We start from the raw sequence: 15,422 nt of genomic DNA on the forward strand, positions 1-15,422 counted from the left end.
TGCGGGAAGCGAGGCTCAGATGGTTCGGGCATGTTTAGAGGAGAAGCCTAGATGCTCCGGTAAGGAGATGTGAGTGGCTGGTAGTGGAGGGCATGAGAAGAGGTAGAGGGCGGCCTAAGAAGTATTGGGGAGAGGTGATCAGACTGGATATGGCGAGGCTTCAGATTTCCGAGAACATGACACTTGATAGGAAGATGTAGAGGTCGAGTATTAGGGTTGTATGTTAGGAGGTAGTTGAATCTTTCCTTACTTCGTACCATTATGAGACCGGTCTGTTAGGGTTTGTGTTTAAGATAGCTAGTGGCAATGTGGTATCTTACTATTTTACTTTTCAGTGCAGGACCTATTTACTAGCTATCGCTTTTGCTTGGTATCTTTCTTCTGGGTTTCATGTTGTTCCTATTTTTCCTATGCTTTCTGTGGTGATACTAATATTGTCTCCTTTTGTCTTTTTATTTTCTTGAGCCGACGGTCTTTCGAAAACATCCTCTCTACTCATTCGGAGTAGGGGTAAGGTCTGCGTATATACTACCCTCCCCAGACCCCATTAGTGAGATTTTACTTGGTTGTTGTTGTTGTTGTTAGTTACACTACAAGAAAAGGGCTCATTAGTGACCAACATTTAGTGACGGGACTGAAATCTGGTTGCTAAAAGTACACTTATAGCGACTAGTTTTATTTATGGTACCTAATTCTAAATTAAATATCGACGAGATTGAATCTCGTCCCTATAATTATAAAATTCTCGTCCCTAATATGCAGAATAGAGCAGGAGTGCGAGACTTGAGGTGCCGCCCAAAATTTCTTCTAAAATTTTAATATTTTTATAATTATAAAGAGATAGAAACCTAGAAAAAGAAATAAAAAATAGAAACACTTAAAAACATTCCCCAAGTCGTCATTTAGGAACTAGGGTTTACTCTCAATCTCTCAACGCTTCTCTCAAAATCCCCAAATCATTATCACTTTGACAACTAGTTCTGGTGTTTCATCAAAATCTATTCTTGATTTCATTGTTCAAAGTGACGATTTCCATCATCAATCTGTTCACGACTATTCTACAAATTATTCAATTTTGCCGAGTTATTTAGGGTAATATTTTCCACCACCAACTGAAGTTGGATCGGTGCGATTGAGTTGGCATTTTGTGATTCAACAAGTTGTTCTTATGGCGAGGCCGTCTCTCTGAGCCATTTTGAGAAGAAGAGCTCATGTGTTATTCACTTCAGCCTCCGCAGTGAGATTGGAAGGAATTGTTTCATTGTGGTCCAAGGTGCTTTTAGGAATATTAGCGTGAAATTCGTAAGTTTTGCTTTCCATTATCCTATTCTCTTTATCTGCTTCAGCTATGCTTGTATATGTGTGCTGATAATGTTGTTTCTTGAATGCAAGATTTGATTATCTTTACGACTTTCTTAAGAGATGAAGTGTTCCAATCATCGGTTAGTGTTCCTTTGTTCCACTCACTATTTTAGACTTGCTGGGTTTTGCTATTAATTCTTGTGGGTTTTATTTCATTTCATTTATGGGCGCAGTGAGTTATACCATTGTATTTATTTTCATTGTTGCTCTTCATTTTGTTGATGGATACATGTTATCCATGTTCTTGCTGAAATTGGGTATTTATTTTATAGTGCGCTTCTTAATATTATTATACCCATGTCAAATATTGCTACTAACCACTCCTTTACGTACTAAAAGGAAGCTTTAATCAATAGGATTATTGTACTTTGTTACCAATTGATATTAGGTGAGGTGCTTAACTGAGCTTGCTAGTCTACGGTGATTATCAAGTTCATGTATCTTCTTTAAAATATGAGTTATAGTTATGTTTGCTAAAAGAAATTAAACTTGTGAATTTATTCGACAGTGACTATTTCAAGTGGTGAGAAAATTATTTGCTGCTAGCAGTGCTGTAGTAGATGGATTGAAGTTATAGAAAAAGATTAAAGATTCATCTGCGCAAAGCCTTTGTGAACATGATAGATTGAAATGAATAATTTTAAATATGTTGTTGTATGGTTCTAAGACATGTTTTAAACAAAATATTGAAACGTTAGCGAAATGTGGTATTAAAGTTGAACACCTTGAAAGAGATGAGACGTGTTTATGGTTTCTCCATAAGTAGGTTACTTTAATAAGTGCATCACTATTGTACTTGTGGTTGTATAAGAGTTTATGAAGATATTTGATCTTGGTGCAATGGTTGTAAGGTTATCTTTGATGAAGGAGGTGGTTCATTTGTGAGGGGTGTTGCACTATTGAAATGATAGACTTTCTTCTTATAATCTGGATCAATTTTTAATTTTTTCTTATTCTCTTTATCCACTTTTACTGATTTCGTTACTGGTATTCAATTTGTCTTTGCTACTCATGCAAATACAATTTATTTTTTGACTGAAACTCAACCTTACACTCTATACCATTTCATAACCATTTAGTTAAAAACTTTAGTCTTCTATTCTCTGCATCTCTGTGTCATATGTGACTCTGAAGTTCGCATGCATATTCATGATATAATCTTGTAATAGTTGGGATGCATTTCTTAGGTTCTCAAATATGGTTTTATTTTTGTTGTAACACTGCAACTTTTCATGTAGTATATCTCATACTCTCATCTGATTATGTACTCTTTTTACTTTTATGAACAATTTATACCCTCTGACCTGGGATTATCAACAAATAGAGTATTCCTGACAAGGTGTGCACCCAAAGCCACTTTCTCTTTATCTCTCACTTTTATGTTTAGCAGCAAAATCGAAGCTTCCTGTCGTATGAGGAAAAAGGTAGAAGAATTTTTGCTTTTTAAAATTCAATTATATGGCAGATAAGTTCCTTTTCTTGATTCTTTTTCCTTCTCTTTCCAGGAGTAAGTTAGATAGCCGGAAACAATGTCATTTGAAGTTGGCACGATTTGAGCTGAAACTTGAGAGAGTTAGACAGCAGATCCAGAAATTTCTTTCACCATTCTTGTAAAAATTATGTTTCTTTTACTTGTAAAAAACATATCTATGTGCATGTACATTGATCATTATGGAATTGCTAATTATTTTCTCACAAGTTAATGGCTAATTGCAAGGACACCAAGTTTTAGGTTCAAATGTAGGATACTTGTCAATAGTTTATTTTTATTTTATTTTTGCATCAATAGATTGTAATGACCCAATCGGTCATTTTGACTTTTAGAACTCCGTTCCCCTAAATAAAACTTCCCGTATGTGCTTTTATAAAATTATGACTTGTGAAGATGGTTGGTTCGGGATTTGGAAGTGTTCAGGTTGAAATCGGAACACTTGGTTCCTTAAGTTGGCCTTAAAATGTTAAGTTTGACTTCGGTCAACATTTTGAGAAAATGACCCCGGAATAGAATTATGACGATTCCAACAACTCCGTATGGTGATTTTGGACTTAGGAGCGTGATCGAAATTTTATTTGGAAGTCCATAGTGAAATTAGGCTTGAAATGACTAAAATAGGAATTTAAGTTTTGAAGTTTGACCGGGGAGTTGACTTTCTGATATCGGGGTCGGAATCCAGTTCTGAAAATTTTCATAGCTCCGTTATGTCATTTATGACTTGTGTGCAATTTGAGGCCAATCGGACTTGATTTGATAGCTTTCGGCATCGAATGTAGAAGTTGAAAATTCTTAAGTTTCATTAAGCTTGAATTGGGGTATGAATTGCGATTTTAGAGTTGTTTGATGTGATTTGAGGTTTCAAATAAGTTCGTATGATGTTTTAGGACTTGTTGGTGTATTTGGTTGAGGTCCCGACGGCCTCGGGTGAGTTTCGGATGGTTAACGGATCAAAAGTTGGACTTAAACAACTACTGCAAGTTTTCTTCTGCTGAGCAATCAAGCCCAGAAGTCAAGCCCAAAAACCGAAGGCCAAAAATCAAGCACAGAAATCGAGCCGAGGATCGAAGGCAAAGCTCGAGGGCCATGATCGAAGAAGGCTCGAGGGCCATAATCGAAGGCAAGCTCGAGAGCTATGATCGAAGGTCCAGGGTCGAGGGCTATGATCGAAGGCCCAGGGTCGAGATCGAAGCTATGATCGATGCCCAGGATCGATGGATGCCTCGGCAGTTTTATAAAACTGGGGATTTTGCCCATTTGCAATTTTTGACGAATTTGAGCTTGAGCAGAAGCGATTTTTGACAGATTTTCAAGGGAAAACATTTGGGTAAGTGATTCTAAGTCTATTTTGGTCAATATACACGAATATATCATTGTTTTCACCATTTAATAAGTATATTGAGATGTAAATTTATGAAAATTTTAGAAATCTCATAAAAAAGAATTTTTGAGATTTCGGTGCCGATTCAGAGTCGTATTTGAGTGAAACTGGTATGGTTGGACTCGTAATTGTAAGGGTTGTCGAATTTCGTAACTTTCACCGGATTCCGAGACGTGGCCCCACGGGAGATTTTTGAGCTAATTTCGGATTTTATTGAAAAATGTAGTATTTTCTTATGAAATTGATTCCTATAATTTTTTTTTACTATCGAATTATTTTGGCTAGATTCGAGCCATTTGGAGTTGGATAATCGAGGAAAAGACCTACTAGTGGATTAAATTGGAGCAAGTCAAGGTAAGTGGCTTGTCTAACCTTGTGTGGGGGAAATTTTCCCTAGGATTGGTATTGAAGTAATAAATTAAAATGTATTGGAAGTCGTGTACACGAGATGACAAGTGTGCACGGGCTAAATGTGAAAGATTATGTCTTTAAATTGTGTAGATCGTTGTTGCATATTAATTAAATAATTTTACCTTGTTATATTCTTCATCATTGATTTAAATATTTATATTTTAAATTTGCTTGACCTTTTTCTGCTAATTGTTTTACCTGTTTAGTTGAAACTTGGTTTCTTTTATTCTGTGCATTATTGAAGGTTGATTTTCTTTAAACTATATATTATTAATATGAATTATTTGATATTTTAAATTTGGAATTGAAGCAACGTATAAAAATTTTGAAATATTATTTTGTTGGGTTGTTTATTCCTGAATAATTTTATGAGATTTCGTACTCATTGTGATGGAGCCGTGAGCGCTTTATTGTGGAAAAATATTATTGTTGAATTATTTTGGCATGATCCGTGAGCTCTTTATTATGAAAAAATATTGTTGTTGATTTATTTTGGCAATTGTAATATTTGGGCACTTGAGGTACAAATTGTGATATATTGTGATATTGATAAACATGCGGTGGTATACGGACTGAGTATTAAAGCGCATGTGGTGAGATAAGGGTGGCTTGATATGCGTGGCTAGTAGGGGAAACTACTAGAAGTCATTCTGTGTGATAAGGATGGCTAAAACGCGGGATGCTATTTCGAAAAAAATATTTTTTTAAAAATAAATTGTGAAGGTCCCGCGGTGGTATAAGAAAATGAGATATTGTGAATTTATTTATGATTTGGGACTACGAGGCGGTACCCCGGGAGTACCCTTGTGGATATTGATTTATGGCCGTAGTTGCCTTTGATTATTGTTGTGATTTTCTTAAAGTTGAAAAGAATTCTGTTTTGCTTCCACGAGGTATTAATTGCCATTATTTGGTGTAATTAAATGGTGACATATTACTTGATTCATTTCCATTGTTATTTTATCTTATTATATTGTTAAACATTTTACCATTTTTTATTTATTTTTCAGTAGGGCCTGACCTGACCTCGTCACTACTCTATCGAGGTTAGGCTTGGCACTTACTGGGTACCACTGTGGTGTACTCATACTACGCTTCTGCACATCCTTTTGTGCATATCCAAGTATATCTTATCAGACCAGGCATCAGTAAACTAGCTGTACGAGGAGACTTCGAAGTATATCTGCCAGCGTTCGCAGACTCCGGAGTCCCCTTCTATCTTACTATGTTGTCTTCCTTATTTGCTTTAGACTCTGATGTCTAGAGACATAGAGGATAAATTCTTAAAAATTGGTGATTTATTTCTACCGGATTTTGGGAGTTGAAATTGTTTGAATTGTAGTTTATTTATTTCAGATATCTATTATTATTCCGTATTGATAGGCTTACCTAGTCTTAGAAACTAGGTGCCATCACGACCTCCTACGGAGGGATTTTGGGGTCGTGACATATTGGTATCAGAGCTCTAGGTTCATAGGTGTTATGACTCACAAGTAGGTTTAGTAGAATCTTGCAGATCGGTACGTAGACGCCTGTACTTATCTTCGAGAGGCTATGGAACTCTTAGGAAATATCCACTTCTTTGATTCCTTATCATGCGCATTTGTTGACTTTCAAATTTTAAACTATTATCTTTCTATTCTCTCACATATGGTGAGGACACGCATAACTGGATCCGATGATCAGACACCCGCGCCCCCTGTTGGAGCCACAAGAGGCCGAGGAAGACCACGCGGTGCAGCCAGAGCACCTGCATGAGCTGCTGCACTAGAGCTACCAGTAGCTCCAGTTGGAGAGTAGGCACCTGCGACGCCTGTTATTACTCCTGCACTTCAGGAGACTCTGACCCACTTTTGGGGCATGTTTGGCACTCTTGCTCAGGCAGGGTTAATTCCACTTTCTCCTGCCACATCTCAGGCCGGGGGAAGAGCACAGACGCCCGCCGCCCATACTCCAGAGCCACGGGCACAAGTTGACCATGCCCCAAAGGTTATACTAGTGCAGCCAGTTGTCCAAGTTCGGCCTGAGATTAGGATAGCAGTTTCAGAAGGGGAGCAGCTCAGGCTCGAGAAGTACAAGAAGTACCACCCTCCCACTTTTAGCGGTTTAGCTTCAGAGGATGCTCAGGGTTTTTTGGAGGAATGTCACCGTATCCTTCGTACTATGGGTATTGTGGATTCCAGTGGGGTTTCTTTCACAACATTCCAGTTTAGAAGAGTAGCCTACCAGTTGTGTCAGGCATATGAGTTAGATAGTCCCACTGAGGCATCTTCACTCACTTGGACTCAATTTTCAGATATGTTCTTAAGGGAGTATGTTCCTCAGAGTCTTAGAGATGCATGGCGCGCAGAGTTTGAGCAGTTGCGCCGGGATTTTATGACCGTGTCTGAGTATGCGGTCCTATTTAGTGAGTTGGCTAGGCATGCACCAGCCTTAATTGCTACTGTTCGAGAGCGGGTTCGTAGATTTATTGAGGGTCTCCACCCTAGTATCAGATTCAGTATGGCTCGAGAGTTAGAGATGGACATCACATACCAACAGGTGGTGTCAATTGCTAGGATATTGGACGGTATGTGGACTCGAGAGAGGGAAGAGAGGGAAGCTAAGAGACCCTGAGATTCTGGCACATATAATAATTCTCGTGCCCTAGTTACAACCCGTCATGGTAAAGGTTATGTGAGTCGTCCTATTCATTCAGCACTTCCAATGATATTCCGGCTACTCCCAGACCTCAGGTTCTATATTATGCACTGGCCTATATTATGCACCGCCAGTGTCTACTGTACCTCCTGTATGGGATGGTTTCAGCGGGCAGTCTAGTCGATCAGGCCCGAAACAGTCCCAGCAGCCACGTCCTCAGAGGGCTTGCTTTTTGAGTGTGGTGACACTCATCATATTAGGAGAGATTGCTCCAGATTTAGGAGGGGTGCACCTCCACAGATTTCTCAGGCCCCACCTATTCCACAGGGCCCTTAGGATTCTTAGGCCATGATTACTACACTAGTTGCCACTCCACCTGCACAACCAGCCAGAGGTGGAGGTCGGACAGGTAGAGGTCGCCCTAGAAGGGGAGGCCAGGCTAGATATTATGCCCTTCCTGCTAGGACAGAGGTTGTTGCATCCGATTTTGTTATCAAAGGAATTATTCCGGTCTGTCATAGAGATGCATCAGTCTTATTTGATCCAGGCTCCACTTATTCTTATGTGTCATCTTATTTTGCCCCATATTTTTGCGTATCACGTGATTTCTTGAGTTCTTCTGTTTATGTATCTACACCTATGGGTGAATTTATTATTGTGTACCGCGTGTATCGGTCGTGTTTAATTGTTATCAGTGGTTTTGAGACCAGAGCTGATTTATTATTGCTCAGTATGGTAGATTGCGATATTATTTTGGGCATGAACTGGTTGTCGCTCTATCACGCTATTCTTGATTGTTACGATAAAACGGTGACGTTGGCTATGACAAGTTTACCGCGGCTAGAGTGGAGAGGTATATCGGATCATGTTCCTAGCAGGGTTGTTTCATTTCTTAAAGCTCAACGAATGGTTGAGAAGGGTGTGATGCATATCTGGCCTATGTGAGAGATGTTAGTATTGATAGTCCTATTATGGAGTCAGTTCCTATAGTAAGAGATTTTCCTGATGTATTTCCAGTGGATCTTCCGGGTATGCCACCCAACAAGTATATTGACTTGTTATCGAACACTCAGCCCATTTCTATTTCACCATATCGTATGGCCCCAGCAGAGTTGAAAGAATTAAAAGAGCAGTTACAGGAGTTGCTTGATAAGGGTTTCATTCGGCCCAGCGTATCGCCTTGGGGTTCTCCTGTCTTATTTGTGAAGAAGAAGGATGGTTCTATGCGGATGTGTATTGATTACCGCCAGCTAAACAAGGTTACAGTGAAGAACAGGTATCCATTGCCACGTATTGATGACCTATTTGATCAGCTTCAGGGTGCCAAGGTATTCTCTAAAATTGACTTGCGTTCATGCTATCATCAGTTGAAGATTCGGGAAACAAATATCCCGAAGACTGCTTTTAGGACTCGGTATTGTCATTATGAGTTCCTTGTAATGTCATTTGGGCTAACCAATGCCCCAACAACATTTATACACTTAATGAACAGTGTATTTCAGCCCTATCTTGACTCTTTCGTCATTGTATTTATTGATGACATTCTGGTATATTCCTGCAGTCAGGAGGATCATGAATAGCACCTGAGGACTATGCTTCAGACTTTGAGAGAAAAGATGTTATATGTAAAAATTTTAAAGTGTGAATTCTGGCTTGATTCAGTGGGATTTTTGGGTTATATATTTTCGTGCGAGGGGATCAAGGTAGATCCGAAGAAGATTGAGGCAGTACAGAGTTGGTCCAGACCATCCTCAGCTATGGAGATCCGGAGTTTCCTTGGTTTGGCAGGGTATTATCGCCGATTTGTAAAGGGTTTCTCTTCTATTGCTGCATCTATGACCAAATTGACCCAGAAGGGTACTCCGTTCAGGTGGACCGAGGAATGTGAGGAGATCTTCCAAAATCGCAAGACAGCTTTGACTACAGCCCCAATATTGGTATTACCTACGGGTTTAGGGTATTATACTATGTATTATGACGTGTCGCGTATTGGTCTCAGCTTAGTGTTGATGCAAGACGGTAGGGTGATTGCCTACGCGTCCAGAAAGTTAAAGGTACATGAGAAAAATTATCCGGTCCACGACCTTGAGTTAGCAGCTATTGTTCATGCCTTGATGATTTGGCGGCATTATTTGTATGGTGTCCATTGTGAGATCTACACCGATCATCGGAGTCTACAACATCTTTTTAAATAGAAGGATCTTAATTTGCAGCAGCGGAGATTGTTGGAGTTGCTTAAGGATTATGATATCATCATTCTCTATCATCCCGGGAAGGCCAATGTAGTGGCTGATGCCTTGAGTTATGCGGATCGGAAGGTTCGTGATGCTGCATACATGGTTGGTGAGCGTGTTTTGCTCCGGGTTTCACCTATGAAGGGTGTGATGAGGTTCGGGAAGAAGGGCAAGTTGAGCCCTAGGTATATTGGGCCTTTTGAGATTTTGGAAAGAATTGGAGAGGTGGCTTACAAACTTACACTACCACCTAGCCTCTCTTCAGTTCATCCGGAATTCCACGTTTCTATGTTTCTGAAATATCACGGCGATCCGTCTCATGTGTTAGACTTCAGTTCGGTTCAGTTGGACAAGGATATATCTTATGTTGAGGAACCAGTGGCTATTTTAGATAGGCAGGTTTGAAAGTTGAGATCAAAGAACATTGCTTCCGTGAAAGTTCAGTGGAGGGGTCATCCGGTTGAGGAGGTGACTTGGGAGACCGATCATGATATGCGCCTGTTATCCTTATCTTTTCACTACTCCAGGTATAATTCTAAACTCGCTCGAGGACAAACTTTTGTTTAAGAGGTGGAGAATGTAATGCCCCAACCGGTCATTTTGACTTTTAGAACCCCGTTCCTCTAAATAAAACTCCCCGTATATTCTTTTATAAAATTATGACTTGCGGAGATGGTTGGTTCGGGATTTGAAAGTGTTCGGGTTGAAATCGAAACACTTGGTTCCTTAAGTTGGCCTTAGAATGTTAAGTTTGACTTTGGTCAACATTTTGAGAAAATAACCCCGGGATAGAATTTTGATGATTCCAACAGCTTCGTATGGTGATTTTGGACTTAGGAGCGTGATCGGAATTTTATTTGGAAGTCCGTAGTGAAATTAGACTTGAAATGGCTAAAATAGGAATTTAAGTTTGGAAGTTTGACCGGGGAGTTGACTTTTTGATATCGGGGTCGGAATCCAGTTCCGAAAATTTTTATAGCTCCGTTATGTAATTTATGACTTGTGTGCAAAATTTGAGGCCAATCAGACTTGATTTGTTAGGTTTCGGCATAAAATGTATAAGTTGAAAATTCTTAAGTTTCATTAAGCTTGAATTGGGGTATGAATTACGATTTTAGAGTTGTTTGATGTTATTTGAGGTTGCAAATAAGTTCGTATGATGTTTTAGTGCTTGTTGGTGTATTTGGTTGAGGCCCCGAGGGCGTCGGGTGAGTTTCGAATGGTTAACGGATCAAAAGTTGGACTTAAACAGCTGCTGCAAAAAGCTGTTGCAAATTTTCTTCTGCTCAGCAATCGAGCCCAGAAGTCGAGCCCAAAACCCGAAGGCCAGAAATCGAGCCGAGGATCGAAGGCAAAGCTCGAGGGCCATGATCGAAGAAGGCTCGAGGGCCATAATCGAAGGCAGGCTTGAGAGCTATGATCGAAGGCAAGGCTCGAGGTCCATGATCGAAGGCCCAGAATGGACTATGACCGAGGCCAGTTATCGAAGGCCGAGGATCGAGGGATATGACCGAGGCCAGGATCGAGGGCCATAAAGATCGAAGCCATGATCGATGCCTAGGATCGATGGCTGCCTCAGCAGTTTTATAAAACTAGGGATTTCATCCCATTTGCCATTTTTGATGAATTTGAGCTTGAGCAGAAGCGATTGTTTTACAGATTTTCAAGGGAAAATATTTGGGTAAGTGATTTTAACTCTGATTTGGTCAATATACACGAATATATCATTGTTTTCCCCATTTAATTAGTATATTGAGATGAAAATTTGGGAAATTTTTAGAAATCTCATAGAAAGGAATTTTTGAGATTTCGGTGTCGATTCGGAGTCGAATTTGAGTGAAACTGGTATGGTTGGACTCATAATTGAATGGGCTATCGGGTTTCATAATTTTTGCCGGATTCCGTGATGTGGGCCCCACGGGCGATTTTTGAGCTAATTTCGGATTTTATTGAAAAATATAGTATTTTCTTATAAAATTGATTCCTATAATTTTTTGTTGACTGTATCGAATTATTTTGGCTAGATTCGAGCCATTCAGAGTTGGATAATCTTGAAAAAGGCCTACTAGTGGATTAAATTGGAGCAAGTGGAGGTAAGTGACTTGTCTAACCTTGTGTGGGAGAAATTTCTCCTAGGATTGCTATTGAAGTGATAAATTAAAATGTGTTGAAAGTAGTGTATACGAGGTGACGAGTGTGTACACGGGCTAAATGTGAAAGATTATGTCTTTAAATTCTGTAGATCGTTGTTGCATATTAATTAAATTATTTTACCTTGTTATATTCTTCATCATTGATTTAAATATTTATATTTTAAATTTGCTTGACCTTTTCCTGCTAATTGTTTTACCTGTTTAGTTAAAACTTGATTTATTTTATTCTGTGTATTATTGAAGGTTGATTTTATTTAAATTAAATATTATTAATATGAATTATTTGATATTTTAAATTTGGAATTGAAGCAACGTACAAAATTTTTGAAATACTATTTTGGTGGGTTGTTTATTCCTGAATATTTTTGTGAGATTTCGTACTCATTGTGATGGAGTCGTGAGCTATTTATTGTGAAAAAAATATTATTATTGAATTATTTTGGCATGAGCTGTGAGTTCTTTATTATGAAAATATATTATTGTTGATTTATTTTAGCAATTAAAATATGTGCGCACTTGAGGTACAAATTATGATATTGATACGCATGCGGTGGTATAAGGTCTGGGTATTAAAATACATGCTGTGAGATAAGGGTGGCTTGATACGCATGGTTAGTAGGGGAAACTAATAGAAGTCATGCGGTGCGATAAGGATGGCTAAAACGCGGGATGCTATTTCAGAAAAAATATTTTCTTTAAAATAAATTGTAAAGGCTCCCGCGGTGGTATAAGAAAATGAGATATTGTGAATTTATTTAGGATTTAGGACTACGAGGCGGTACCTCGGGAGTGCCCTTGTGGATATTAATTTATGGCCGTAGTTGCCTTTGATTATTGTTGTGATTTTCTTAAAGTTGAAAAGAATTCTGTTTTGCTTCCACGAGGTATTAATTGCCATTATTTGGTATAATTAAATGGTGACACACTACTTGATTCATTTTTATTGTTATTTTATCTTATTATATTGTTAAATATTTTACCATTTTTTATTTATTTTCCAGTAGGGCCTGACCTGACTTCGTCACTACTCTACTGAGGTTAGGCTTGACACTTACTGGGTACCGTTGTGGTGTACTCACACTACGCTTCTCCACATCTTTTTGTGCAGATCTAGGTGCATCTTATCAGATCAGGCATCAGTAAACTAGTTGTACGAGGAGACTTCGAGGTATATTTGTCAGCGTCCGCAGACTCCGGAGTCCCCTTCTATCTTACTATGTTGTCTTCCTTATTTGCTTTAGACTCTGATGTATAGAGACATAGAGAATAAATTCTTATAATCTTGTGACTTATTTCTACCGGGTTTTGGGAGTTGAAATTGTTTGAATTGTAGCTTATTTATTTCAGATATCTATTATTATTCCGCATTGATAGGATTACCTAGTCTTAGAGACTAGGTGCCATCACGACCTCCTACGGATGGAATTTGGGTCGTGATATAGATTTACCTTGATTTGTGTTGAGTGATATGAAAATTTGCTAATTGAACTGATAGGAACATGAACCCCTCACAGTTTCTTATTTGTAGAAGTACCCAAAATATGATTATGATAATGAAAAAGTTACAAGGCACTGATTTTGAATTTGTTCTTAAACATTTCTGAGCCAGATATTCTCTGGAGGAAAATGTGCTTTAAAAGTGCAATATATTTGTTAGTAGATTATATAACATAATGTTATTAGATCCTATAATTTGCATCCTATATTTATATGTATTAAATAATGAGGGTTGATTCTTATTAACGCTACATTAGAGACTTTGGATGATTCTCGCTAACGCTAAATGTTGAACTTAATCTTTGTTTCTTAGGTTACGTGGCACTTACAACTTGGGGTGTAATATGGTAAATAATTATCTCTTCGTCTCCCTCTAAGCCTATGGAACCTATTTGTATATAATAAGATGTAGTGCTCCTTGTCATTGATGAAACAAATTCATTTTTTGAGTGTCTCTTATAGTGTTTTAGTTGCAGACATGGCTATTTTGTGTTTTCTTTCATCATGCAAGTTTCTTATATGACCAAAACATTGTTATATTGCAATTAGTTTATGAAATAATGTAGGTCTCGCAATTAGTTACCAATGTTTATGGTTGATTATTATAGTTTTTCAAGTGAATTCATTTCCTACTTCTCACAGGTCTTGAAGACATTAGTTTACAAGTGAAGATGTAGATTTTGGAGACTTCAAGTTGACAAGCTAATTATCATTTGCCCAAAACTATAGACACCAATTCATTTTATTTGAAAGTGATATTAATTTATTTTCTTCCCGAGAGGTGTGTAAATAATACAGTACAAATGGAATGTTAATCCTATCTTTTGTAATTATTACAAGTATATATATATATATATATATATATATATATATATATATATATATATATGAAGACATCATTGACAAGTTTGTCTATATGCATTCATTATATACTTTATGAATGGAATAATATTTCAGAAAAGCAGGACACAAAATATATTTGTTCAGGGACCACATTTCATAAGATCTTTAGGGACCAGAAATTTTCGTCCTTAAAGTCCAATTAGGACCTGTAAAATCTGGTCGTAGCAAATTAATAGGCACCAGATGCAGCATCCAACGCTCTTTTTATCATTCTTTAGGGACCAGAGTGGTCCCTAAAAGTATATTAAGGACCCGAATCACACCAGTCCTTGAAGGTTTTTAAGGACCGGCCACTAAATCTCGTCGTTTCGAAGACAGCCTTTACTTTCTAATTGTAATCTTTCCTATCCTTTAGGCTCCCCCCCGCTCATGAAACGGCTCTGCTGCAATGGATGGCAGAGGGTCCGTAGTACCCGAAGCACTGGAGTGATCCAGTAGCCGGGAAGGGGCCTAGAAGTGCCTACTACTCACCCAAGCGGATTTTCCCGTGCTACCGAGTTTTGAGCAGACTACGGATCCAGATTTTGCCCCCGGTGTAGCTCGAAAGCAGAAAGAGTCGAATTCATTCGAGAGGCCAGCGTAATAACTTCAATCGATAGAAAAATCTATCAAGACCTAAAACAAAGAATACCATCTCCCAGGGAGTCTTTTTATTTTGCATATCTCGAGTTTAGAATTCTCCTCACGCTTTTTCCATCACGATTTTCTCTTCGAGAACAGTGAAGTTGGTGAGCCGTATGATGGGCAACTATCTCCTAAATCTTTCATATCAAACTGGGTTCTTAATCTTCTCTTAAGCTCATTTATCGAAGCTAAGTCATTACGTCTCATATGTGTGGAACCTGGTCTTTTTCGGTTCCAGCCTCTCCCTCGAATACATAGGGTAGGTAGGGCTGGGTGAGAAATGGTTCCCTCTTGCCAATAAACTTTCCCCGGCCTTCGATTAACCTTACTCATAAAGGGTCTTACGGTCGGGAGAACTACCTAACTAAAGCAAGAAGCAAGGGCGCAGCACCATTACCTGATAAAACGATCTTTTCTGGTAAAAAATGAGGTGAGCTGCTGATTCTACTCTTGGAGTGACTCAACATAATGCTTCCAGAAAAGGCTTTTAACATTCTAAAGCAAACCCAACCGGCGATTTCCGACAAGTCTTTCTGAATTGGAAGAGCAAGAAGCGGAACTAGAAGAAAACTTCTTCCCGACCGGCCAGGCCGAATCGGGGCACCACTTGGGATGGAACCTCTCTTTTCGGCCACAGCCAGCAGTTCGCTTGACCTTTAGCGGCGAAGCTTCTAGCGACCAGTGACGACTAGATTTTTCTGGTCGCTAATGATATTTAAGGACCA

General features: G+C 38.7%; 1 long non-coding RNA gene across 2 annotated transcripts; it reads left to right on the forward strand.

The window, feature by feature from the left end:
- Nucleotides 1-754: 754 nt before the first annotated feature.
- LOC104101127 (uncharacterized) lies at nucleotides 755-3,101 on the forward strand. Of its 2 annotated transcripts, XR_687395.4 has the most exons (4): nucleotides 774-1,302; nucleotides 1,393-1,442; nucleotides 2,687-2,786; nucleotides 2,868-3,101. It is a non-coding gene; the product is annotated as an uncharacterized lncRNA (long non-coding RNA). The 2 variants fall into 2 exon arrangements; XR_687394.4 differs by having other exon boundaries at nucleotides 755-1,302; nucleotides 1,393-2,786.
- The last annotated feature ends 12,321 nt before the right edge of the window (nucleotides 3,102-15,422 follow it).

The sequence above is a fragment of the Nicotiana tomentosiformis genome, chromosome 5 (genome assembly GCF_000390325.3).
Source record: "Nicotiana tomentosiformis chromosome 5, ASM39032v3, whole genome shotgun sequence".
NCBI lineage: Eukaryota > Viridiplantae > Streptophyta > Magnoliopsida > Solanales > Solanaceae > Nicotiana > Nicotiana tomentosiformis.